We start from the raw sequence: 26,463 nt of genomic DNA on the forward strand, positions 1-26,463 counted from the left end.
CACTGGGTGCAGTGACGTAGCCAGATTCAGGTGAAAGGCCACTCGATGAGTGACATGCTCTATGTTGGGCAAGATGGAAGAATAAATAGCAGGGCAGCAGCCATATAGACAGTGATGTGACTCAGACCCAATGAAGCCACTGTGTCACAGCCCTCATAGTATTGCATTAGACCCGTTATTTTAAGCAGCAGACAGCATAACGGTGATTCTGTTATGTGAAACTAAAGAGTTCAAAATGAAACAAAAATAGATCCTGGTTTAATGCACTGAAGGATGCCTTCACTGTTGCAGGGAATTCTATTTTGTACTACATTTTTAACCGGTTGCCTTAAAATGAAAACAAAACAGGAGAGGCAAGGATGATATGGCCAATCATGAAATCCTTTAGTGTTCACTTTCGTATACCTGGAATCAGTCCCGGCACTCTGTGATGCTGATGTTGACGTGTGAATAGAGATTGAACTCGCTGATCTACAGAACGCATTGGTATTAACTGGTTTGACACTTGCACCACATAACCAGCCAATATTGCCAGCTGTTGTTGGACATATTCCAGGAAGAATCATCACATGACCTCTTTCCTCCACCCTCAGCTGGCATGTGCATTCATAGCCAATTGCAAAGCCAACAGACTCTTTGTTATTCAATTGGATGATTCTTGACTGTCAGTCAAGCAGCCACTTTCCCCATGTCCAATATTTTTCTCACCAATAAAGAGAAGTGTTCAGAGAAAATTTTAAACACACCGAATTTTTTATGGCTCCTATAATTTGTTGGCTGATAGTTGTTCAGGGCAGTGTCTTGGAGTTTAATCTTTAATTGCTGGAGGGTTGGCAATCCCAAGGCCACAATGCAAGCTCTCTATTCCACAGCTAAGTTCAAAACTGTCAAGTGGAAAAAGGGACCAGCTCGAACTTGGCCAGGCAGGCAATCAGTTTAACAAAGGAATTGTGGCTCCCCCCAGGCTTGAGTGCAAAATGAGCACTCCAAGCCTTGTGACATGGCCATACAAGAATCCTAACACGAGAGAATTAATGGGCCACAAAGGAAATTAGAATCAGCAGCAGATCATTCAGCCTCTTGAGCTTGTTCCAACATGCAATGTCATCATGGCTGATCTGTATCCTAACCCGATCCACCTGCCTTGGCTCTATATCCATTGACAACCTCGATTGTCAAAAACCTATCGCTCACAGATTTAAACTTATTAATTGAGCTAGCATCAAGTGCTTTTTGTGAGAGTGATTGCACACTTCAATCACCTCCTGTGTGAAGAAGTGTTTCCTAATTGCTCTCCTGAATGTCCTGGCACTGATTTTCTTGTCTAGGCTTCTCTGCCTATTAAAGCAGCTTGGGAAAGGCAGCAATCTAAGGCCCTCTTGCCATAGTACACCAAGGGGCTGGAACCCGTGTAGAATCCCTTAGGCTGTATGCACCAGGGAATGTATGACATAAAATGGACATTGCAAATATAATCTGTAATTGTAAGTGTGATGGGGCACCTCAGAATGAGTGCCACGTACTGTATTGAAAGAAATTGCACTGCATTGCACTTTACCTAATATCAAATCTGAACTGTTAAGTAAAGAACTTTGCAAAATATTATGAATAAAATAAATCTTTTGAAAACAAAATGAGCTGTTTAAACTCAGTCTGTTTAATTGGGCTTTGGGTGTGTCAGCGCGAGTCCCACATTCAAAGCCTAAATGAACATGGGAGCGTTTGGAGAGTAATTTTAATCAAACCCGTCCAAGGGATTGGTGGAACCTGAGCTGTACATCACCCACTGTCCACTGACTTTACTAGACAATAAACTGGGGATTAACACAAACTTATCCCCATAGTTTCAGTGTCTTTGGCACCCCTTTTGAGTTCTGCCAGGATGGAATGTGGAAATTGCTGCCACAGAGGGTGGCTGAGGTGAATAACATGGATGCATTTAAGCAGAAGCTAGCTAAGTGTATGAGGAAGTAAAAAATACAAGGATATTCTAATAGGGTTAGATGAGATAGGGTGGGAGGAGGCTGAAGTGAAGCTTAAAGACCAGCTGGGCTGAATGTCCTGCTTCTGTGCTGTAAGCTCTAAGGGGTTGCTATGGAAACAGTCCAGCTCACTGAGTTGCAATGAAGGGGCAGACACACTGACTTAAGTTGTGTGTATTTTCTGGGCGTGAAACTGCCCACTCATAATGTCCAAACAGGAAATGTGCTGGGCAGAGGAAAATCAAACAAGGAGAATCCCTCCCTGTCATATCCAGTCAGAGTTCGAATCACAGCATCACTATGGAAACAGGCCAAACTGAAACACTCCACATAACTGATGCAACAATATAGAGATTGTCTAAAAAATAAACGACAGTTCTATTGCCCAGTGGAAGAGGAAACACCCTTTATCTAACAAAGGAAGAATTATCAAGAATTATCCCATGCCAGTGATTCCTATCATAGGAACATTTGAATAGGAGTAGCCATTCAGGGCACTGAACCTGTTCCACCATTCAGTTAGATCATTACTGATCTGTGGTTTAACTTCATATCCTCACCTTAGATCCAGAACTCATAATTCCCCTGCCTAACAAAAATCTAGCTATTTCAGTTCTGACTTTTTAAATTGTCCTAAACTGAGCAGATTTTTGGGGAGAGAGTTCCAGATGTCATTTCCACTCCCCTTTGTGTGAAGAAGTGCTTCCTTACACTGCCCCTGAGCAGCCTAGTTCTAATATTAACATCATTTCCCCAGCTCAAGGCTCTCCCACCAGAGGAAACAGTTTCTCTCTCTATCTACGCTAACAAATCCTTTAATCATCTTGAATCGTCTAGTTGCATCACCTTTTACATTTCTAAACTCAAGAGAATACAAGCCTAGCCTAGACAATCCATCCTCATAATCTAACACTTTTAGCCCGTGATGCTATGGTAAATCTGCACTGTACCCCCTTCCAAGACTAATATATCCTCCCTGAAGTGTGACATCCAGCACTGAGTGCAGTTCTCCAGATGGGGTCTAACTGGAGCTCTGTACAAATGTAACATAACCTCCACACCATTGTACTCCAGACCCCTTTATGTCAAGATCAATGTTTCCCTCACTTTTTAATTTCTTTATTGTACCTGTCCTCAAGTGATAACTGCACTTGGACCTCTCAACCTCTCTCTGCTCCTCCACCGTTCCCAGTCTCTCACCATTTCGAAAATACTCTCATCTATCTTTCAGAGATCTAAACTGGATGAGGGACTGCTAGAGAGAGAGAATCTCTGTTTCCCATGTTATGGACAGGAGGGGGTTTCATTTAAACAGCCCTGATTTCTCCCTTCACCACTCATCCTTAAACAGAAAGGTATTTTTGTTTTTTTTATTTCCCCCCTTTATAAGCAGTGGCGCATTTCCCAACCTATCGGTTAAGCAGTGGCGCATTTTCCAACCTAGCGGTTTTGGTGTGATCCAATTTTCTACCAATAACCTTGCAGCAAACTTGAGATAGAATAAACTTAGAGGGTTAGTTTATGATACATACATTCAAAACCTGGGAAGAGGGTTCACAACATTCTCTCTCCCCCCCACCCCCAACCCGCTTTTTGCACTCGCAGTTAAAGAGGGCTAAAGAAAAGAAAGATTTACAAGGTAAAGATCATAGAGGAAAAAATAATTATTGCTTCACGTGAGTCCAGAGTTCAGAATCAAAGTCCTATGGTGTATTACCTCACAGCAGGCAGAAAACAAAGCTGGATAATCCACTTTTCCTGTGGAGATGACTTCCCCAATGGGATAAACACGCAGAAGCAAATTACTCTTGTAGGCAATGGTAGAAAAGTTTAGAGGTTCCAGTAGAAAGAGCGTAGATGGAGTCAGACATTCACACCTGGACAGGGTCCTTTTTCTGAGCTGCTGCTTGGTTGATGGAAGATGGCAGACTGAGCTTTTTAGTTTCACAAGGCAATATTACAAGTTCCACCAACATTGAACTTGGTTAGGGTGGGGGGGGGGGGGGGAGGTGGCCGAGGGTGGGGGGGGGGGGCGGGGAGGGCTAATCATGTGACTCCTACCTCTCCACTTTGGCTTTGACAATGGATGTATATTTTTTAGTTTGGATTCTTGATATTGTTAATGTTTCGACCATTAACAATTTCAAAAGAGGTTTCAGAGTCCTTTATCCCCAGCAGTCTGGCAGCCTCTAATGGCTAGGCCTGGCTTAAGAATTGTAAATGGTCTTTGTATAATTCCCTTGGAGGTTGGTCTTCTGCAGCTTACCCTGTCATTAATGCCTGTTCAGAGGTGATGAGGTAGCAGCTTCTCTGAATGCCAGAAAGTTCTTTTGTTTGAGTCATAGCTAACCATGGCTTCAATCATTTTACGGTCATTGTCCAATTTTTAAAATTTTATAAATTAGCTATGATGAGATTATATATATATATGATAAAAATATAGGGTGAGTGACGCCCACCTCATAACTAATTCCCTACCCTCGGCTATAGGTTGCTTCCAATCCCACGTGCTCTCATTTTTGCAAAAAGTCTCAAACATGGAACCTTATTAAATACCTTCTAAAATCCATATAAACAACATCCAGAGACACTCCTTTATCTACCGCGTCAGTTACCTCCTCCAAAAAAATCACCCTGGTTAGTTTGACATGACTACCCTTTACAAATCCATGTCGGCTCTCTCTGATGAGCTCATAATTGTCCAAATATTCAGTCACTCTCCCGAAGAACACATCCTAGTAACTTCCTCAGGGCTGACACTAGATGAATAGGTATATCATTTCTGAGTTTATCTCTCTTACCCGTATACAAGAACTTCATTTATATAGTTATATAACATAGTAAGAATATCCTAAGGTACTTCACAGGAGACCCAGACAAGATTTGACATTGAGCTACCTAAGGAGATATTAGCACAGATGACCAAAAGGCTTGGTCAAGGAGATAGAGTTTCAGGAAGGACAAGGGATGACAGAAGTGGAAGGACAGAGAGGTTGAGGGGCAGAATTCTGACACTTGGGGCTTAGACAGCTGAAGGCACGGCCACCATTGGTGGAGCAAGGCAAATCAAAGATTTGCAACAAGTCAACATTGGAGGAGTGCAGAGAAATCAGGGAATTGTGGGACTAAAGGAGGTGGAGAGATAGGAAGGGGCAGGACCACAGTGGGAATCGAGTACAGCTATAAGAATTTTTAAATTGAGACATTGACAGATCAGGAGCCAATGTAGGTAAGCCACCACCACCTGCAAGTTCCACACCATCCTGACTTGGAAATATATCTCCGATCCTTCACTGTCGCAGTGTCAAAATCCTGGAACTCCCTCCCTAACAGCACTGTGGGTGTACCTACATCACATGGACTGCAGCAGTTCAAGAAGGCAGCTCACCACCACCTTCTCAAGGGCAATTAGGGATGGACAACAAATTCTGGCCTGGCCAGCGACACCCACATCCCATGAATGAAGAAATTTTTAAAAAGCAAGCACAAGGGTGATGAGTGCACAGAATCTCCTGGGAGCTAGGATGTAGGCAGCAGAGTTTAGATGAGATCAAGTTTATGGAGGGCAGAAGGTGGGAGTGTGGCTAGGGGAGCATTGGAATAGTGAAGTCATAAAGGCATGGATGAGGGTTTCAGTATAACCTATGTGTTGAGGCAGTGACAGAGGTGGGTGATATTAAGCAAGCGGAAGTGGATGGTCTTGCTAATAGAGGGGATATGGGGCCTGAAACTCAGCGCAACGTCAAATATGGCACTAAGATTATTAACAGTCCGGTTAAGCCTCAGACAGCTGTCAGAGAAAGGTGGCAAGGAAACCAAAAACGTGGCGGGGAACAAATGTCTTCCAATACTTAATTGGAGAAATTTTCTGCTCATCCAAAACGTAAGGAGCAGAGTTTTGGATTAAATGGCTTGAGTGAGCCCATATCAGTCATTTTTCAACACAGGAGCAAGAGGTTCGGAACCCATGGAGATCCAAGATCATGATTCTCCACATTGTGAGTTCCAGCTTCAATTAAAGAGACCTGGGATAAAAACCTCTCTCTCCAGATAAAGATCAGTTCATCCCAATCCCTTAAGTAATGTGAGATTCAAGCACATGAACTGCACCAAAGTTATAAAACAGGGATTCTTTCTTCCACTGGCATGAAATCTTTACAACATTAATGGAAAAGCTTAACTCAGAGAAACAAGCTATTTACAATGGAAATTCATGGCCGATGCTCCACACCCACCTGGATACCATTGAGTTTAACTTGTGACTTCTAACCAGCCGGGGAGCAGAATTCAATTGGTGAAGCTCCTGTTGCTAATTTTCCGTGACCATGTGACCCAGATTACCTTGTCCCCGAGACACAAAGGAGCCCTTCCTCTCCTCGTGGCCTATCGAACTCAGGGGTGAACAACAACAATGAACAAAGAAAAGTACAGTAGTGGAACAGGACCTTTGGCCCTCCAAGCCTGCCCCAATCATATCGCCCGTCAACTAAAACATTTTGCACTTCCGGGGTCCGTATCCCTCTATTCCCATCCTATTCATGTATTTGTCAAGCGGCCTCTTAAACACCACTATCGTACCTGATTCCACCACCTCCTCTGGCAGCGAATTCCAGACACTCACTACCCTCTGTGTAAAAAACTTGCCCCGCACATCTCCTCTATAGTTTTCTCCTCTCACCTTAAATCCATGTCCCCTAGTAATTGACTCTTCCACCCTGGGAAAAAGCTTCTGACTATCTACTCTGTCCATGCCACTCAATTTTGTAAACTTCTATCAAGTTGTCCCTCAATCTCTGTCGCTCTAGTGAGAACAATCTGAGTTTCTCCAACCTCTCCTCATTGCTAATAGCCTCCAGACCAGGCAGCATCTTGCTAAACCTCCTCTGCACCCTCTCCAATGCCTCCATATCCTTCTGGTAATGGGACGACCAGAATTGCACGCAATATTCCAAGTGTGACCTACCCAAGGTTCTATACAGCTGCAGCATGACTTCCCAGCTTTTATACTCAATACCCCTACCGATGAAGGCAAGCATGCCATATGCCTTCCTGACTACCTTATCCACCTGCGTTGCCACTTTCAGTGACCTGTGGACCTGAACACCCAGATCCCTCTGCCCGTCGATGCACTTAAGGGTTCTGCCATTTACTGTATAATTCCTGTCTGTATTAAACCATCCAAAATGCATTACCTCGCATTTGTCCGGATTAAACTTCATCTGCCATTTCTCCGCCCAAGTCTCCAACCGATCTATATCCCATTGTATCCTTTGACAAACTTCTTCACTATCTGCAACTGCTCCAATCTTAGTGTCGTCTGCAAACTTACTAATTAGCCCAGTTACATTTTCCTTCAAATCATTTACGTATACCACAAACAGCAAAGGTCCAAGCACTGATCCCTGCGGAACACCACTAGCCACAGCTGTCCATTCAGGAAAGCACCCTTCCACTGCTACCCTCTGTCTTCTATGACCAAGCTAATTCTGTATCCATCTTGCCAGCTCACCTCTGATCCTGTGCGGCTTTACCTTCTGTACCAGTCTGCCATGAGGGACCTTGTCAAAGACCTTACTGAAATCCATGTGTATAACATCCAATGCCCTTCCATCGTCAATCATCTTTGTCATTTCCTTGAAAATCTCAATCAAATTAGTGAGACACAACCTCCCCTTCACAAAACCATGCTGCCTCTCACTAATACACCCATTTGCTTCCAAACGGTAGTAAATCCTGTCACGAACAATCTTCTCCAATAATTTCCCTACCACTGACATAAGGCTCACCGGCCTGTAATTTCCAGGATTATCCCTGCTACCCTTCTTAAACAATGGAACAACATTGGCCATTCTCCAGTCCTCTGGGACCTCACCCATAGCCAGTGAGGATACAAAGATTTCTGTCAAGGCCCCAGCAATCTCCTCCCTTCCCTCCATCAGTACTCTGGGGTAGATCCCATCTGGCTCTGGGGACTTATCCACCTTAATATTCTTCAAGATGCCTAACACCTCCTCTTTTTTGATCGCAACATGATCCAGGCTATCTACACACTCTTCCCTAGACAAATCGACCGCTGAGTCCTTCTCTTTGGTGAATACTGATGAGAAATATTAACTTAGTGTCTCTCCCATTTCTCCTGGCTCCACACACAGATTCCCACCTCTGTCCCTAAGTGGGCCTACCCTTTCCCTGGCTACCCTCTTGCTTTTTACATATGTATAAAAGGCCTTGGGGTTTTCCTTAATCCTGGTTGTCAGTGACTTTTCACGACCCCTTTTAGCCCTCCTGATTCCTTGCTTAAGTTTCTTCCTACTTGCTTTATATTCTCCACGTGCTTCATCTGTTCCTAGACTTCTAGTCCTTACAAATGCTTCCCTTTTCTTTTTGACTAATCTCACAATATCCTTCGTTATCCAAGGTTCCTGAAACTTGCCATGCTTATCCTTCATCCTAGCAGGAACATGCCGGTCCTGAATTCTTATCAACTGACATTTGAAAGCCTCCCACATCCGCCTCCAGTCTAGATTCCTCAGTTCCTGCCTAATATTGTTATAATTAGCCTTCCCCCAATTAAGCACCTTAGCCCGAGGACTCCTGTTATCCTTATCCACCAGTACCTTGAAACCTACTGAATTATGGTCACTTTTCCCGAAATGCTCTCCTACTGAAACTTCGACCACCTGGCCAGGTTCATTCCCTAATACCAGGTCCAGTATTGCCCCTTCCAAAGTTGGACTATCTGTATACTGTCTCAGGAAGCCCTCCTGGATGCACCTTACAAATTCTGCACCATCCAAACCCCTAGCACTAAGTGATTGCCAGTCAATATAGGGAAAGTTAAAATCACCCACCACAACAACCCTATTGCTTTTACATCTTTTCAAAATCTGCCTACATAATTGTTCCTCAATCTCCCACCAGCAATTGGGAGGCCTATAGTAAATCCCCAACATTGTGACTTCACCCTTCCTATTCTGGAGCCCTACCCATATTGCCTCGCTGCATGAGCCCACCGAGTTGTCCTCCTGTCGTACAGCTGTGATATTCCCCTTAACCAGCAGTGCAACTCCCCCACCTCTTCTACATCCCTCTCTATCCTGCCTGAAACATCTAAATCCTGGAACGTTTATCTGCCAATCCTGTCCATCCTTCAACCAAGTCTCTGTAATAACAATAGCATCATAGTCCCAAGTACTAATCCAAGCTCTAAGCTCATCTGCCTTGTCTGTTATACTTCTCGCATTGAAACAAATGCATTTCAGACTCCCAGTGCCACTGTGTTCAGTAATTTCTCCCTGCCTGCCCTTCCTCTTAGTCCTACTGGTCATATTCACTAGTTCCTAGTCATTTATTTCACCTGCTAACCTATTGCTCTGGTTCCCATCTCCCTGCCATACTAGTTTAAACCCTCACGAGTGACACTTGCAAACCTTACAGCCAGGATATTGGTGCCCCTCCAGTTTAGATGCAACCCGTTCTTCTTGTACAGGTCCCACCTGCCCTGGAAGAGATCCCACTGATCCAGATATCGGAATCCCTCCCTCCTACACTATCTGTTCAGCCACGTGTTTAGCTGCACTATCTTCCTATTTCTAGCCTCACTGGCACGTGGCACAGGGAGTAATCCTGAGATTACAACACTAGAGGTCCTGTTTTTTAACTTTCTGCCTAACTCCCTGAACTCCCGCTGCAGGACCTCATCACTCTTCCTGCCTACGTCGTTAGTACCAATGTGTACCACGACCTCTGGCTGTTCTCTCTCCCCCTTCAGAATGTCCCGTACCCGATCAGAGACATCCTGGACCCTGGCACCAGGGAGGGGACATACCATCCTGGTGTCTCTTTCACGACCACAGAAGCACCTATCTGAGCCCCTGACTATAGAGTCCCCTATGACAATTGCTCTTCTGTGCTTTGACCCCCCCCCCTGCTGAACAACAGAGACAGCCGTGGTGCCACTGCTCTGGCTACTACTGTTGTTTTCCTCTGATAGGCTATCCCCCCCAACAGTATCCAAAACGGTATACCTGTAAGAGAGGGGGACAGCCACAGGGGATTTCTGCACTGACTGCCTGTCCCTTCTAGCGGTCACCCATCCATCTGTCTGTATCTTGGGGGTGACCATGTCTCCAAAACCCCTGTCAATGACGCTTTCCGCCACCTGGGTGGTGACCAGGCAGTCCACCTAGGTCTCCAGCAGCTGTCCACCCCCTCCATAGCTACATCCTGGCTCTCCAGCCAACGTCAGAGGCCTTGGTCTGCCAAATCTTGGCTCCTCAACACATCAACTCACCCTCTAGAGCTGCTGCCCCAGTTCCAAGCTACAGTCCTGCATTCTCTCTCTCCCTCTCCTTCCCTCTCTCTCTCTCTCTATTGCTCTGCAAGGTTTCTCGTCCCTCGTTCTTCTTCAGCCGTGCTCTGGGCTCAGGCTCCGCCCCCAGTCTGCTGAGGACTTCAGCTCTTGTCCCAAGGGAAGACAGCCCCCCTCCAAGGCCAATCGAATCCCCTGCCCAGTGTCCACCCAGGCTGGTAACCTTCACTGGCGAGGACCTAATGCCCCTCAGGGAATGCCCCACAGTGAGCCTCTGGGCTTACTCCAAAGTCAGAAGCCGGAAGTTGGGATGCCAAGGGCCCGGTCACTAGCCTTGCTACACAGTTTATCTCCAAAGTCATGGCAGCAAATTTTATTTTAATTCCTCCATGCGACGTGGGTGTCGCCGGCAAGGGTGGCATTTGCTGCCCCTCCCTAATTGCCCTTGAACTGAATCCCATTGTCGATTTCTGTGCAAGAGGCATTTGGTAAAAGCTTCAATAAGCAGGCATGGTCTTTAGGGGAAAAAAGTGCTTGGCAAAATCTTTTCTCATTTGTTTGTTTAAGGGGCGCAAAGCAGGATCTTGTAAAGCACTTTGGAACTGATGGTGGGTGCAAAATTTTATTGTGACTGGCCCCTTCCACCTCCACCCTGTGGGGATAGTGCCCCTTTAAATTGAGCTCAGCGACTGAGAGTTAGCCGGCTGGGATCAAGGGCCAAGCGACTCATTTATTTGAGGAATGTGACTTGAAGACACAGAATATTATTGCTGCAGGCCCCTAACAGGGACTCAGCTGTGACATACACTGTGCTAAGGTTACAAGTGAATAGCATGTCATGGCAACTCGGAGCACCCAGGGGCTGTGCAGCACATACCAGGACACAAGCGCTGAATGTGGGTGACTCAGTTTAAGAACTCCCAGTGCAATAGTCTTGCTCGGAGCCAAAGTGTTATGTGAAATAAAAGCAGAGAGAGAGAGAGAGAGAGTCCGGCCGGCTTTCATTGAGTGAGTTAAAAAACCAAAACAAACAGAAGCCCTCAAGGACATGATGTCCCCGGCCCACATAAAATAGAAGCTTATTAACCGCTCTTTGACCTCGCAGTTTGTAATCAAAATCCGCCTTTCTTTGTAAAGCAGCAATTTAGGATTAGACAGGCAGAAGGAAATAATTCATCGTCCTTCCTCCACCCTCACTCCACTGCAATAACAACACACTAGTGCTGAGAGGAGGGAGCTGCTAATTCACCTCCAGTCAGCAACTTTTATCCTCATCTGATAATTGCTGTTCCATCAAAGATTCCTGAGCCACGGCAAACCATTCCTGGTTTTTGCAGCTCAAGCAAAAACAGCGGGAATGTCGTCACCAGGTTATGTTGAGACTCTCCCTTCCCCCCAAAGAAGTCACAGAGGAGGAGAAGCTAATAATAGATTTAGCATTCACTTCAGCAGCGAGCTCCGAAACAGGACGAGGGAGTGACTCTAATCAGACGACCAGCAGGTTTTGGGAACAAAATAATTAGGAGATAGGTAAATCTGTCCATGTAAAGTGAATGGCAACTTCTAAGGCAGGTAGCATACAACATGGCAATGAAACCCCTTGTTTTGCCAAGGTGCCCACTTGGTGTTGAGATACTGGTGTCAATTTGGCACAAGAAAGGACAGCAGTCCAAAAAACAACAACTTGCATTTACATAGCACCTTTGACGGAACAAAATATCCCAAGGCACTTCAGAAGCATTCAATTTCTGACATCGTGACATGAGTTATTCAGACAGACCATTAAAACCTCGGTCAAAGAGGTAGGTTTTAAGCAGAAACTTTTTGGGAAAAAAATTTTCACGGGTCATGGGCGTCACGGCTAGGCCAGAATTTTTATTACCCATCCCTAATTGTCCTTGAGAAGGTGGTGGTTAGGACATAAAGGGGTAGAGAGGCGGAGAGGTTTAAGAAGAGAATTTCAGATCTTGGGTTCAAGGTAGTGGATGTTGTAAGATGTGTCTGGTTCAGTAGGTTTAATGAAGAGGTTCTGAGTCCTGTATGGCTTAACAGTAAGTGTTTATTAACTACTTGTAACTGTAAACACTTATATAAGTTCTATGGAGCTGTCTCCATGCTTGCCTCTACATACGTCTCTGTCCAATACAAGTCTATCCCGTAGACTCAGGTCATGTGTTCCTTTACATCACACTGTGGGCAATACTGTATCCAGTCTCACGTTAACCACTTTCTATGCCAGACTCTTATACTACAGTGGAAGGCATAGTCTCCAATGGTGGGTTGAAGGAAGAAAGGGGATGCACAAGAGGCTCAAATTATAGGAATGCAGACTTCTCCAAAGGTACAGGGCTGGAGGGTTGAGAGCAATGCAAACACTGCAAATGGTGGGGAATGTACTGGCAGTAAAGACTCATGTGACCAGGGCATGAATGGAAAGCTGCTTGAGCTGTTCTTCAAGTAAGCCAAGGTCACAATTGAAGGAATGCAGCTCTCAGGTGGTTGAAAGGCTTGAGGAGGTAACAGAGAAAGAAGGGGCAAGGAGAGGGTTCAAACACAAGGATGAGAATTTTAAATTTGTGGGTTTCTGAACCAGGACCCGACATAGGTCAGCAAGCACAGCGGTGATGGATGAACAGGGCTGATGTAAGTTAGGATAGGGGCAACAGAGTTTTGGATGATTTGAAGTTTAGGCAGGGCGGGAGGTGGGAGTCCAGGAGATTATTGGGGTTCACACAAAACCTCAAGCTGACGACACCCAAAGACTGATCAGGAATGAATAGCAGATACCTCCAGGCAAGGGAAAATACTCAGAAAATCTTCAAATAGTTCCTGAAGGGTAGGAGTTGATTCATGATTATTGTACTTCAGCTCAATAGAGAGTACATTATGGGCAATCTCCATGACCCTGTGATACTAATGCCAGAGCCAATGGAGTAACCATTACTGGCATGCAGAGGCCTTAGGCCTGGTGTTTGTCTGAAGCACGCAGCATTGTAATGCAATGGGCTGGCATTGGAGAGCAGCTACCAAGCACCACATGACATGTGGTGCCGTCATGAAGGCCAAATTAGGTAAATGATCTCTTCCTTCCATACTTGACTCACTGCTGCTAATGGGAGTGGAGCTGGATGGAAGTCCATTCTGATCCTTTTGGGGTTGCAGTTTTACAAAAGGGAAGTTTGTGATTTGGGCAAGAACATTTGTCTGTTGCTCTTATGTTGCTGTTTTGTCAGTTTGCTGCTTTTCCTGGCATATTGCTTTTGCCCATTTGCCATCAGAACACTGACTGCCCTGTAACAATGTGACTTGCTCAGTGCTACTTGATGCTGCATCCCTCCGAAAGGATCTAGGGGCCTGTTGCTGTGGATACACTCCAGCTTTGGAAGGGCAATAGGAGGATTTTGGAGGCAAGAGAAAGGGATGTTTTTATCATACAGGGTCATCCCAATTATTTGTGCAAAGAGTAAGGCAGGACCTAGCCTGACATGTCAGAATCAGAGATAGCACCAGGAATATAAAATATTATGGAGTCAAGGCTTTCAGTCTAAGGATGACTCAGTTATGACTCAGTGAAGCTGGCCGGTGCCTTGAACTTCAATGCCCCTCCTTCCAGCCCCCAGCAACAGGCAGGAATACCTGTCAAATCTTACAGCTGGAGGTTACGCCCCTGCATCAAGCAATGATGGACACCTTGTTCGCCAGCAGGGTGGACTTCTCCAGGGTTCACCTGTGCAAGTCCACCAGGTACGCAAGAGGACCTTGGATTTTTACCATGTGTTCCCCAAGGGGCAGGACATTACAAATGGCAAGAAAGAGGCTTAGGAAGCATAGCTTAGAACATCACCCCCTCCATGAGGAGATGTACATCAGTCCTGTGACCACAGGCAGAGATTAATGCACCTGAATCCCGTGACCCTGGAACCCAGGTGGCTGCCATTCATTGTCAAATGAAACAATCCTCATGAAGAGCCAGGCCACTTGGAATGAAAGTTCTTCTCTCCAGATCTTGCTCATGTCCTCCTGAAGACAGTCACAAAGGTAATCTGCAGACAAACAGAATTCCCCACTGGCCTCAGGATCATGGCAGAGCAGAACAACAGAAGGGTGGGCTGGGGAACATTTTCCAGATTTTTGACCATTGCTCTCGTGATTGTGAGAGGTGCTTGTTGGAGCCTTTCCTCTGTCCCATTGTGACCCAGCTGAGAGAGATGACTATCCAGCAATCTCCTTGGATTCCCAACCCCTCCCCCCCTCCCACTTTCAGCTGGAGCCTCCCAGCTGCTACTGCTGGCAACTAGGGTGGAAGGATCATCTTGTGGATGGCCGAGGTTCTGTCCAAAGTAAACTTTATTCCAGAAGGAGCGAATTAGAATTACTGGGCTGGCATTTTTAATTTTTGCAGCCAATCAGCTGTTAGACCAACCCCCACACTCATGCCTGTGTGCTGCATTTGCAGAGTTCCAGATGTTTCTATGGGTTGGGTCTGCCCTGGGGGGGGGGGGGGGAGTGGGGTGTGTGTGTTTGTGTGTGTGTGTGTGTGTGAGAGAGAGAGACAGGGGCAGTAATCACACATGATGGAGATACTGCAGATCACAGGAGGACAGCCTGTCAGCAATTGGAGTTTGTGTCTAAACACAAGCAATTATATAAAACGATTCACCACCTTCCTCAACATTGAACTCCTTTCTCACGGATGCACCTTGTCTTATAAAACCACGCAGCAGTTCCTTTTTTTGGAGTATCACTTCCCAGCGTTTTAAACTGAGGTTGCATATCCTGAAAGCAACACGGCAGGCGCAGAGATTAGAGGTGCCACATGAGCTATTTCACCCACAAAATGCAGCATTTAATTGGAGCCAACTGTTTTCGAAACCAGAGGCCATAGGAACAGGTGGTCAGGGGGAGGGGGAGAGAGGGGATTGGGGAATGGGATCAGAGAAAGAGAGGGAGAATGGGGGTTGTGACAAAGCGTCAGGAAGACAGAGAGAGAGAGAGAGAGAGAGAGGGGGTTAGGGAATGGGATCAGGGGAGAAAGAGACTGGGGATTGGAGAATGGGATCAGGGAGAGTAGGAGAGACTGGACAATCCTGGTCATTCCTGTATTACTGGATATCCTTTCAAGCTTTGTGGGTGCAGATGGAAGAATAGCTATTGTTACCTCTATTTATTTCCTCTGTATACTGAATCTGGATTAGACTGGCTGCTATCTATTGGTGTCCCTAAGCCTCAGTTAGATTGGTTAGTGAAGTGATGCCTCATTTCAATCAGTAGGAGTCCACTATTCATTGGGCTATGGAGACGCTACAGTCTTTCTGCATCTACCCTACAAATCTAAACTGCAGGACTGGCTTGGAATTTTGCAGGTTGCATGGGACTGTCAAGATTCTGTTTCACACAGCATGCATCCTATAGCAACATGGACAACAAGTGTGCATTTACCAAGGAGCAGGGCTGAGACTCAGGAAGGTTGCCATTGGAAACGTGCCTTGCCATGCAGCCGAGTTTGGGCACAGATTCGAATTTGCAGGGACTCCACTCCTCATGCTAGAAACTAACCTTCCAAGCTGGGAACATCAACCACATGGAACCACATCAACCACATGGCTCCCTGCCCATCACCTGTTGATGAAAACACCCAAGGTGGTGCCCAGCTCCACCCATGTTTTGGTATCCCCTCCCACCCTTGGCATTTTCAACAAAGGCCAACCTCTTCTGTGCAGCATTGGCACTGATCACCACTGTCACTGCCTCCCAAGCCTGGTTGGTCACTCCACGACCCATCTGCAGCCAGAGCAGGGATAGCGGACTTCACGGCGGGCTGATAGCTATGAGTGCTGACCGAAGCAAGGTAGGCAAACAAACCCTGAAGTCCCGAGCGTAGTGCAGCCCGCCAGGTGCATGTCGCTTGTGAGCTGTTGTGAAACACATTGGTGTGTTTTCCTGCCAACGAGGGTGACCAATCCCGCTGTTGGGGAGGGGGGGGGATGATTCCGGTGGGCTGGCCTGATAATGATATGCAGGTGTATTACAATGAGGATCCTGATGTCCGATGACAGGAAATGCTCGGGCTGAGCGGACGATTGCAAACAGGTTTCACAATGTCGTAAAACTGATCAGGCCATATTGTCCACTCACCCCATCGAACACGCCCGAAGCTGGTGGGCACGGAAAATTCCTGCCTACATTTCTGCCAGAATGAGTTATTTAAGGGATATTCCACCCATTTTAATGGAGTGCAATGCTCACCAGGTACAGGGAGTATTGAACTAATATAGCTTCAGCTAATCACATGAAAGGCAACAATCCCTCATCCACCCTGACTAAGTTAGCCTCATATTGAAAGTATTCCACCCAAACTAACTTCCTTCTTGAGTATACTCATAAGATTAATGATTCTCCTGAATTTCCCAATAAACAAACTAGTGGCTGCCAATTCTGCTTTCTCTAACCCTGACTATATAAACGCAAGTTCTGATGGCAAAGAACCAGAGGACAATTGAAGTAAAAGAGCTTTTTATAAAACAGAGCTGGGAATTGTCAACAGGCTGTCTGATCACAGTGTTAGATTACTAGAATGACGCTGTACACTAAATTCGACTGACTCTCGAGGTGGAGGCTCTCATTTGCCAAGAGGACCAATCAGTGAGCTGGGCAAAGCGTTTGCCAATGGCCCCTCTCCAGACCAGGCTCGCCCATCCATACTCCCACAGACTGAGGTCGGCACTGGGGGTTACAGCCTCACAAACTACCCTCACATTCATAACCCCGATTGGCCCTATCGACACTGCCCTCAAGCTAATCATGTCAACTGAGTGTGACGAATGATACATGTGCCACATTAGTGTTTATTACCACAATCTCTGCTCAGGCACAATGAGAATGTATTACAGGAAGGTTGTGTCTGAGCAACATGATGCAATTTTTTTGAGGAAGTAACAAGGAGGGTCCATGAGGATAATGCATGTGATGTAGTCTATACGGATTTTAGCAAGGTCTTTGATTAGGTCTCACCAAAACCCTATATAATTGTAGCAAGTCTTATTTATTCCTGTACTCCAATCTCCTCACAATAAAGGCCAACATGTCCTTTACCTTCCTAATTACTTGCTGCACCTGCATGCTAACTCTCCGCATTCCTAGTACAAGCACACCCGAGCCTTTTTGAATATCAACTCTTACAAGTTTCACACCTTTTAAAAAAAAGGTGATATTTCACAGGGCTCAGTACTGACTCCCTTGATTTTGGTGGGATATGCCAATAGTTTGGGCTACATAGCCGCATGATCAAGAAGTTTGCAGACGATGGCCTTGAGATTGATAGTGAGGAAGAAAGCTGTAGAGAGCATGAAGATATCAACAGACTGGTCAGGTGGACAGAAGGGCGGCAAATGGAATTCAATCTGGAGAAGTGTGAGGTAATGCAATTGGAGAGGGCAAACAAGGCAAGGGAATACACAATAAATGGGAGAACACTAAGAAATGTAGAGGAACAGAGGGACATTGGAGTTGTTATGACCTACCCCCCAAAGCTGTTGATCCAGGCAAGACCCCTCAATTTGTTACTGTCTGCTTGGGGCGCCCCCAAGTTGTTATTCCCTGGTTATTCAACACCCCACCACCTTCCCCATCCCCCCCGCCTCCCCACCCCACCACCCTCCCCATGTGATTGCACTAGAGAGGGTACCAAGGAGATTTACCAGGATGTTGCCTGAACTGGAAAATTTTAGTAAGGAGGGAAGATTGGATAGGCTGGGTTTGTTTTATGTGGAAGAGAGGAGGCTAAGGGGAGACCTAACTGAAATTTACAACATTATGAGGGGATTGCATAGGGAGGGTAGGAAGGCTTGGTTGAGGGGCCTATAACCAGAGGGTGTAGACTTAGTGCAAGAAGTAGGGGATTTAGAGGGAATTCAAGGGAAATTTTTTTCACTCAGAGGGTGATGGATCTGGAACTCACTGTCTGAAAGGCTGTTAGAGACAGAAACCATCGTAACAGTTAAAAAGTACCTGGATACGCATTGAAGTGTTGCAACCTGCAAGGCTATGGACCCACAACTGGAAAGTGGGATTAGGCTGGGTGGCTCCTTGTTGGCCAGTGCAGACCCGATGGCTGAATGGCCTTCTGCCGGTCTGTAAATTTCTATAAATCTATGTACTCCAGGAACAAACCGTTTTGTGGAATCCTGTAAACTGCCAGAAATTAATGTTTCATGTTGGCTTCCTTCAGGCCCTTGTTTCAATTCCTGCATCATATGTTTATCTTCAATTCCTTGCACTTCATTGTCATGTGGATCTTATCATATCATAGACAGTAAAAACATTAGGCCAATTTGTTTATGCATTCCCCGTGATAGTGACTCTACTGACTGTATTCCATCCACTTCTTAATCATTTCTGTGTTCACTGACCTCCATTCGTCCCCAGTTCTTTAATACCTCAAATTTCAAATCTCATACTGATAGTTAGATGCATTTTAATCCTACCCCTACCTGTCTCCTCCAAGTCTACAGTGGTCCCCAAGCTCTCTGCTCTTCTGATTCTGGCCTTTTGTGCTACTGCCCATTGCCACTCGCACCCCCTCTTTATCCAATGACTAGTGGCCATCCCTTCACCCATGCTCTGGAATTCCTCCATAAACCTTTTGGTTTCCCATCATCAATTCTGATATTTTCTCTCAGAAACCACTTTAACTTATCCATCCTCCATTTGGCCTCTGTAGTCTGTCTGTACTCTACCTACTGTTAGGTTCTAACAATTGCTCATCATTGTCACCCAGTCTTCCCATTCCCTCCACCATGTCTATCCTCTACCATTTCCAATGGCAATAATATGTCAGTTTGTGATCAATCCTTCTGTCTATCCTTTATGTGTTGTATAAAGCAATATGATATTTAGCCTCACCATCCCCTATCTTCTGCCCATTTCCTGTCTATCCACTGCCCATTTCCTGTCTATCCACTGCCCATTTTCTGTCTATCCTTTTACCATTTCCTATCTATCCTAAGATCATAAGACCATAAGACATAGGAGCAGAAGTAGGCCATTCAGCACATCAAGTCTGCTCCACCATTCAATGAGATCATGGCTGATCTGATAATCCTCAATTCCACTTTCCTGCTTTTCCCCATAACCCTTGATTCCCTTACTGATTAAAAATCTGTCTATCTCAGCCTTGAATATACTTAATGATCCAACCTCTACAGCCCTCTATGGTAAAGAATTCCACAGATTCACTACTCTCTGAGAGAAGAAATTCCTCCTCATCTCTGTTTTAAATGGGCGCTCCTTTACTCTGAGATTATGCCCTCTATTCTTAGACTCTCCCACAAGGGGAAACAACCTCTCAGCATCTACCCTGTCATGCCCCCTAAGAATCTTATATGTTTCAATAAGGTAGCCTCTCATTCTTCTAAACTCCAATGAGTACAGGCCAAGCCTGAGGAGAGATTGAGTAGGCTTGGCCTGTACTCAATGGAGTTTAGAAGAATGAGAGGCAACCTTATTGAAACATATAAGATTCTTAGGGGGCATGACAGGGTAGATGCCGAGAGGTTGTTTCCCCTTGTGGGAGAGTCTAGGAAGAAGAAAATCTCTCTGTACCCTGGATCAACCAAGTGAACCTTCTCTGGACTGCCTCCAATGCCAGTATATCTTTCCTTAGATAAGGGGACCAAAATTGTTCACAGTATTCTAGTTGTGTCTAACTAGTGCCTTGTATAGTTTTAGTAAGACTTCCCTATTTTTATACTCCATTCCCTTTCAAATAAAGGCCAACATTCCATTTGCCTTCCCTATTACTTGTTGAACTTGTATGTTAGCTTTTGGGGATTCATGCATGAGGACCCCCAAATCCCTCTGTGCTGCAGCTTTCTGCAGTCTTTCTCCATTTAAATAATATTCAGCTCCTCTATTCTTCCTGCCAAAGTGCATAACCTCACATTTTCCCACATTATATTCCATCTGCCAAGTTCTTGCCCACTCACTTAACCTGTCTATACCCTTCTGTAGACTCTATGTCATCCTCACCACTTGCCTTCCCACCTATTTTTGTGTCATCTGCAAACATGGTGATAGTACATTCATTTCCCTCATCCAAGTCATTAATATATATTGTAAATAATTGTGGCCCCAGTGCTGATCCTTGTAGCAATCCACTAGTTACAGGTTGCCTTCCTGAAAATGAACTGCAGGTCACTTAGCCTATCATCAGTTGTTGGGAAAATGCTGGAATTTATTATTAAAGAAGTCTTAATGCACTTGGAAAAGCCTAGTATGATTAGAACAAGTCAACATTGTTTTACTGAAGGGAAATCCTGTTTGACAAATTTTATTAGAGTTTTTTGAGGATGTAGCTGGTAGTGTAGATAAAGGGGAAGCAGTAGATGTAGTATACCTGCATTTCCAAAAGATATTCAATAAGGTGACACACAAATGGTTAATAGGAAAAATAAGTGCTCATGGAGTTGGGGGTAATATTTTAGTACAGATCGAGGATTGGTTAACCAATAGAAATAGAAAGCAGAGAGTGAGCATAAACAGGAATTTTTGAAGTTGGCAGGCAGTGAATAGTGAAGTGCTGCAGAGATCAGTGCTGGGGCCTCAGCTATTTACAATCTACATTAATGACTTGGCTGAAGTGATAGAGAGCAATGTATCAAAGTTTGCTGATGATATAAAGCTAGGTGGTAAGGTAAGCTGCGGGGAGGACACAGAGAAGCTGCAGAGAGATATAGACAAGTTAGGTGAGTGGATAACAAGATGACAGATGGAGTATGATGTAAGGAAATGTGAAGTTTTTCACTTAGGTCAGAAGAACAGAAAAGCGAGAATAATTTTTAAAAGATGTGAAACTTGTAAGTATTTATGTTTAAAGAGACTTGGGGGCTTGTACAAGGAATGCAGGAAGTTAAGCTGGTACAACAGCAATTAGGAAGGCAAATGGCATGTTGGCCTTTATTGCAAGGGGATTGGAGTGTGAGAATGAAGAAGTCTTGTCACAATTATACAGGGTTTAGGTGAGACCACATCTGGAATAATGTGTATAGTTTTGGTCTCCATATTTAAGGAAGGATATATTTGCTTTGAAGGTGGTACAGAGAAGGGTCACTAAACTGGCACCTGGGATCAGGTGACTGTCCTATGATGAGAGGCTGAGTAAACTGGGCCTGAGTTCCCAGGAGTTCAGAAAAATGAGGCGATCTCATTGAAACCTACAACATTCTGAAGGGGTTTGACACTGAGAGATACTGAGGGATTGTTTTCACTGGTCGGGGAATCTAAAACACAGCAGCATGGTCTCAGGATAAGGGGTCAGGATTAGGACGGAGATGAGGAGAAATTCCTTCACTCAAAGGGTTGTGAATCTTTGGAATTGGATTGTGGATACTCCATCATTGAATGTATTTAAGGCTGGGATAGCAGACTTTTGGGGGCTGAATTTTATGTTCCATGGGCGAGAGTGGGCCCGACCTGAACGGGCGTAAAATAGCGGGAGATGACGTTGGGCGAGTGTCCTGAGGTCACCACGCACTCACGCAATATTTCACTTGATGGGCATGCGCAGCATTCAGATACACGCCCACTGACAATTAAGCAGCAATTAAGCCCATTAACAGCGCAACGGTCAGTGATATTTTGTGGCCTGTCCAGCTTTACGGTTGGCGGATGGGCCAATCGACCAGGCGGCCTTTACATTTCTAATGAAACCTCATCCAAGGGCGGGATGAAATCTCCTTTAGGATATAAAATAAAAAGAGATATCTGGGGACAGCATTTTTATGAGGGACGCTTTCAGGTGCTTGATTGTGTTGCATGGCCATTTTCTGCAGCCTTTTTGTGCTTTATTTTATTATTTGGAGGCCTGCAGCTCCCAGGGCAGCTCTCTGCCTAAGGGGAGCTTTCTCTCAGCGCCTACCCGCGCCCGCGGTGACACCATCGCCCACCCTTTTCCCGTTCCCACCCCGGCAGCGCTGAGCTCTTCAGCGAATGTTTCACGCTGGTTGGCTATTAACTGGCCGGCCAGTGTGAAATCGCAGTCGGGGGCCGATCGTGGCCAGGGGCCCATTTCCCAAGCACCCCCAGGCTGGCCGATCGCTCGCATCGCTGCTGAGCAGGTCCTTTGGCACTAACGGAGGTTCTTACACTACGGCTGGTAAAACAACTGGGCAGAGTATCTTCACAGCAGAATGAAAACATCAGCGAGAATTCCAAATCTTAAAAAGGAGCGTCCAGCTGTTTCCTCTGAAATGTTTCCTCTCTCAGTCCACAGTCTGCATTTCATGTAAAGGCTGACTTTCACTGTGTGCGTCTTAAGACTTATTTGCTTTGGTCTAACTTGACAGGAAAATGAGTGGATGGAACTAATCCAGCTGACACAAGCCATTTCTAACATAGCAAAACAAACTCCAAACGAGGCTCTGTCCTATGTGCACAGACTAAAACAATCTCCACGGTTACCAGCTTACCAAAACCAATGGTAACTCCGGCAGAATTTTCCATTGTGGGGGGGGGGGGAGGAGCGCAGGCGGGCGTGAGCCTGGTTGCTGCCCGCGATCGGGGCTGTGCCACCATTCTGTGCGGGTGGGCCAATTAAGGCCCGGCCAGGATATCTGCCGACTCCCGTGGATAGCGGGAGTGTGGGGGCTGCGGCCGTGTGCACAGACCACTGGGCCCAATGGTGACCTGGCATTCTGTTTAAAGGAAGGTCTGGCAGGCTGCTGTAGGCTGCTCACAATGGCCACGTCTAGGTCACACCGCAGGGGGTCTGCTGAGCAGGCCAGGCTGGAGGGAAGGGCAGAGGAGCAGGCCAGGCTGCAGGGTCTGTCACAGGAACAGGCCAGGCTGCAGGGTCTGTCACAGGAGCAGGGCCAGGCTGCAGGGTCTGTCACAGGAGCAGGGCCAGGCTGCAGGGTCTGTCACAGGAGCAGGGCCAGGCTGCAGGGTCTGTCACAGGAGCAGGGCCAGGCTGCAGGGTCTGTCACAGGAGCAGGGCCAGGCTGCAGGGTCTGTCACAGGAGCAGGCCAGGCTGCAGGGTCTGTCACAGGAGCAGGGCCAGGCTGCAGGGTCTGTCACAGGAGCAGGGCCAGGCTGCAGGGTCTCCCCCAGGGACAGGGCCAGGCTGCAGGGTCTGTCACAGGAGCAGGCCAGGCTGCAGGGTCTGTCACAGGAACAGGGTAGGCCAGCGGGGGGGCCAATGTGCCCCTCGCTTTTCTGATGACTGCCTTGCTGCCCTCCTGGAGGAGGTGATGGGAGGTGTTGGTCCCCCAGGATGGGAGGAGGAGGCCCCCCCACATGACTAAACCTGCCTGGGAGGAGGTGGCGGAGGTGGTGAGCTCCCGCGTTGTGGTACGGCGCACCTGGATCCAGTGCTACAAATGCTTCAACGATTTGTTGCGCTCTGGAAGGGTGAGAACCATGTTGGCATTGGGCATTTAACCCAGCAGGTGGCCTTAGCCTTTGAGGGCCCCCCCAAGTCTCACTGTCGTGACTGCATTGAATCATGTTGGGCATTTTACCTTCGCTGGGTGGGCAAGCAGATAGTGCCCATGCTTACATCAGCCTGAGTGGTTCATGAGGAGATGAGGTCTCCCCCGCACCATGTGTTGCTCTTAGTCGCACATGACTAGCCTGGGGGCAACCTGCAGGAGATGCAGCTCGGTGCATACTCAGAACTCCATCACATGTCCTATTCACGGTGATGAGATGGTGGAAGGGGACCCTCAGGGTCTCATGGCCAAGAGCCATCTGCTGCCCTCGACGCTGCGCCTCCTTGCTATGGGAGCTAAGAGTGTGTGTTTCCTAAAGTGATGGACGCAGAATGTGTCCAAGGGGCCGTTGGGGTGTTGGGAGCAGGCTTTGCTGTGAGTGATCAGCAATAGCGGAGAGAGGAGGCACTGGAGGCCTGATATGGGCCACTATGATTGGGGTGCGGTGTGCGCGTGTAGAGTCCATGTGCAAATTGCCACAATGAATGGTCTCTCTTTCTCAGGAGAAGAATGCTCATAATGCGTCAGAGCGTGCGAGGACTGGAGGCACCAGGCTCACCTTCTCATGTTAAGCCACTTTGAGCAGGAGGCCCTTGAGCTGGAGAGGCACCATGCACCCAGGTCAACTGGTGTCGGTGAGGCTGGGGTGGAACGGCCTGGTATTTGAGGTCAACAGTGAGATCTGCTATGTCCTCCCAACACCCATAGCACTGACAATTGTTACTTTTTTATTGTTGCAACATTGCTTGGTCACAGACTGATAGAGTCAGGGTTGTGGATCATAGAAAAAGGCCCCTTGGCCTTTCGATAATGCATGCGTCAAATATGTACTTAAGTCTCCTAATCCCATTTTCCAGCACTATCCCCATGGCCTTGTATGTCATGGCATCGCAAGTGCACATCCAAATACTCAATACATGTTAGGAGGGCTTCTGCTTCTACCACCCTTTCAGGCAGTGAGTCCCATATTCCCAACACCCTCTGTGTGCAAATGTTGCTCATCACATCACCTGTCAACCTCCTGCCCCTTACCTTAAATCTATGCCACCTGGTTACTGATCCCTCCACCAAGGGGAAAAGTCCCTTTCTGTTGACCCTATCTATGCCCCTCATAAGTTTATAAATCTCAGTCATGTCCCCCCTCAATCTCCTCTGCTCCAGGGGAAATAACCCCAGTCTATCGAATCTCTCCTCATAACTAAAACTCTCCAGGCCAGGCAACATCCTGGTAAATCTCCTCTGCACTCTCTCCACTCCAGTCCCATCCCTCCCATGAAGCGCATTTCAGAACTGCACACAGTACTGTAGTTGTGGCCTAAGCAGTGTTTTCTACAGTTCGAACGTTACCTCCCTGCTCCTATATTCCATGCCTCGACCAATAAAGTATGCCATTTGCCTTCTTAAACACCTTATGTACCTGTCCCGCCACTTTAAGGAACCAGTGGACATGCACACCAAGGTCCCTCTGATCCTCGTTACTTCCCAGGGTCATACCATTCCTCATGTGTTCCTGTGCCTTGTTTGTCCTGCCCAAGTGCATCACCTCACACTTATCCGGATTAAATTCCATTTGGCATTCATCAGCCCATCGGACCAGCCCGTCTATATCCTCCTGTAATGTTAGGGTCTGCTCTTCAGTATTTACCATCCCACCAATGTCCGTGTCCATTGGTTCTGGAAGGTTGAGCGCATAATGAGCCTGGGGGAAAGGCATGAAGTGTGTCATTGTGTGCACGCTAACTGATCCACTGTCCTTGTTGTTCATTTCAGCATCATCAGGGCCTGTCCGCCAGGAGGAGATGCAGATGCCCCCTCTCACACCTGAGGGCCCTCAGGTGTCACCTGCGTCACACCATTGCTGCGAGGCAGGCACCAGCGCAGATACTAGTACCTTGGTGGGCGTTGGAACATTGGCTAGTGTCCTGGGGCACAGTGGAGGGGACACTTCACAGTCGCTGGAAGAGCTGCAGAGACAGAGAGTGCCCATGGTGCCAGCAGTCAGAGGACTGCAGGGGACCAGGTACATGCTCAGTCGGTGCCTGATGATGTGCCTCTGGAGTCGTCCGCAATGGAGCAGCTGCAGGAAATGCGGCCGGGTGTGTGGGAGCATTTGGGGGAGACACGTGAGGCCTCATGGTTGAGCACCATGATTCCTCCATGGAGAGAGTGGCGACCCTTGTGGAGAGGCTGCACCAGGAGAACAATCAGGTCCTCCTGGGGTTATACTCGGACCAGCAAGCCCTCACAGTGGCATTGACCTCAGCTGGTCAGTGCCAGTGTGGGAGATGGTCTGGGCATCAAGTTTCCCAGCTCGGTGCCCATCCATCCACGGTGAGCTGGGAGGTCCGAAGCGACCTCATGTCAGTGCAGCAGCTGCCTGGCGTCTCTGCAGGCTCCCCTCAGGATGCTCTGGATGAGGGAGGCAGCTCCTCTGCCTCTCTGAGAATGACTGTCTCATCGGGTGAGGCTGTGATGACTGGGGAGATGCCAGCTGTGGAACTGGCAGCTCCCTCCCAGGCAGTGTCAGCACAGGCTCCACGTCCCAGAGGTCGGCTGCCAAGGTCATCGAGGCCAACAGGACAGCAGAGTCTCAGATGCCACTCCGAGCGATGGGGCAGCACCAAGGCGTGGCACCCACAAACGGAAATGCAAGGTACCTTAGGCACACCACGGGTTTCTCACTGG

The sequence above is a fragment of the Carcharodon carcharias genome, chromosome 18 (assembly GCF_017639515.1).
Source record: "Carcharodon carcharias isolate sCarCar2 chromosome 18, sCarCar2.pri, whole genome shotgun sequence".
In the NCBI taxonomy this organism is placed as follows: domain Eukaryota; kingdom Metazoa; phylum Chordata; class Chondrichthyes; order Lamniformes; family Lamnidae; genus Carcharodon; species Carcharodon carcharias.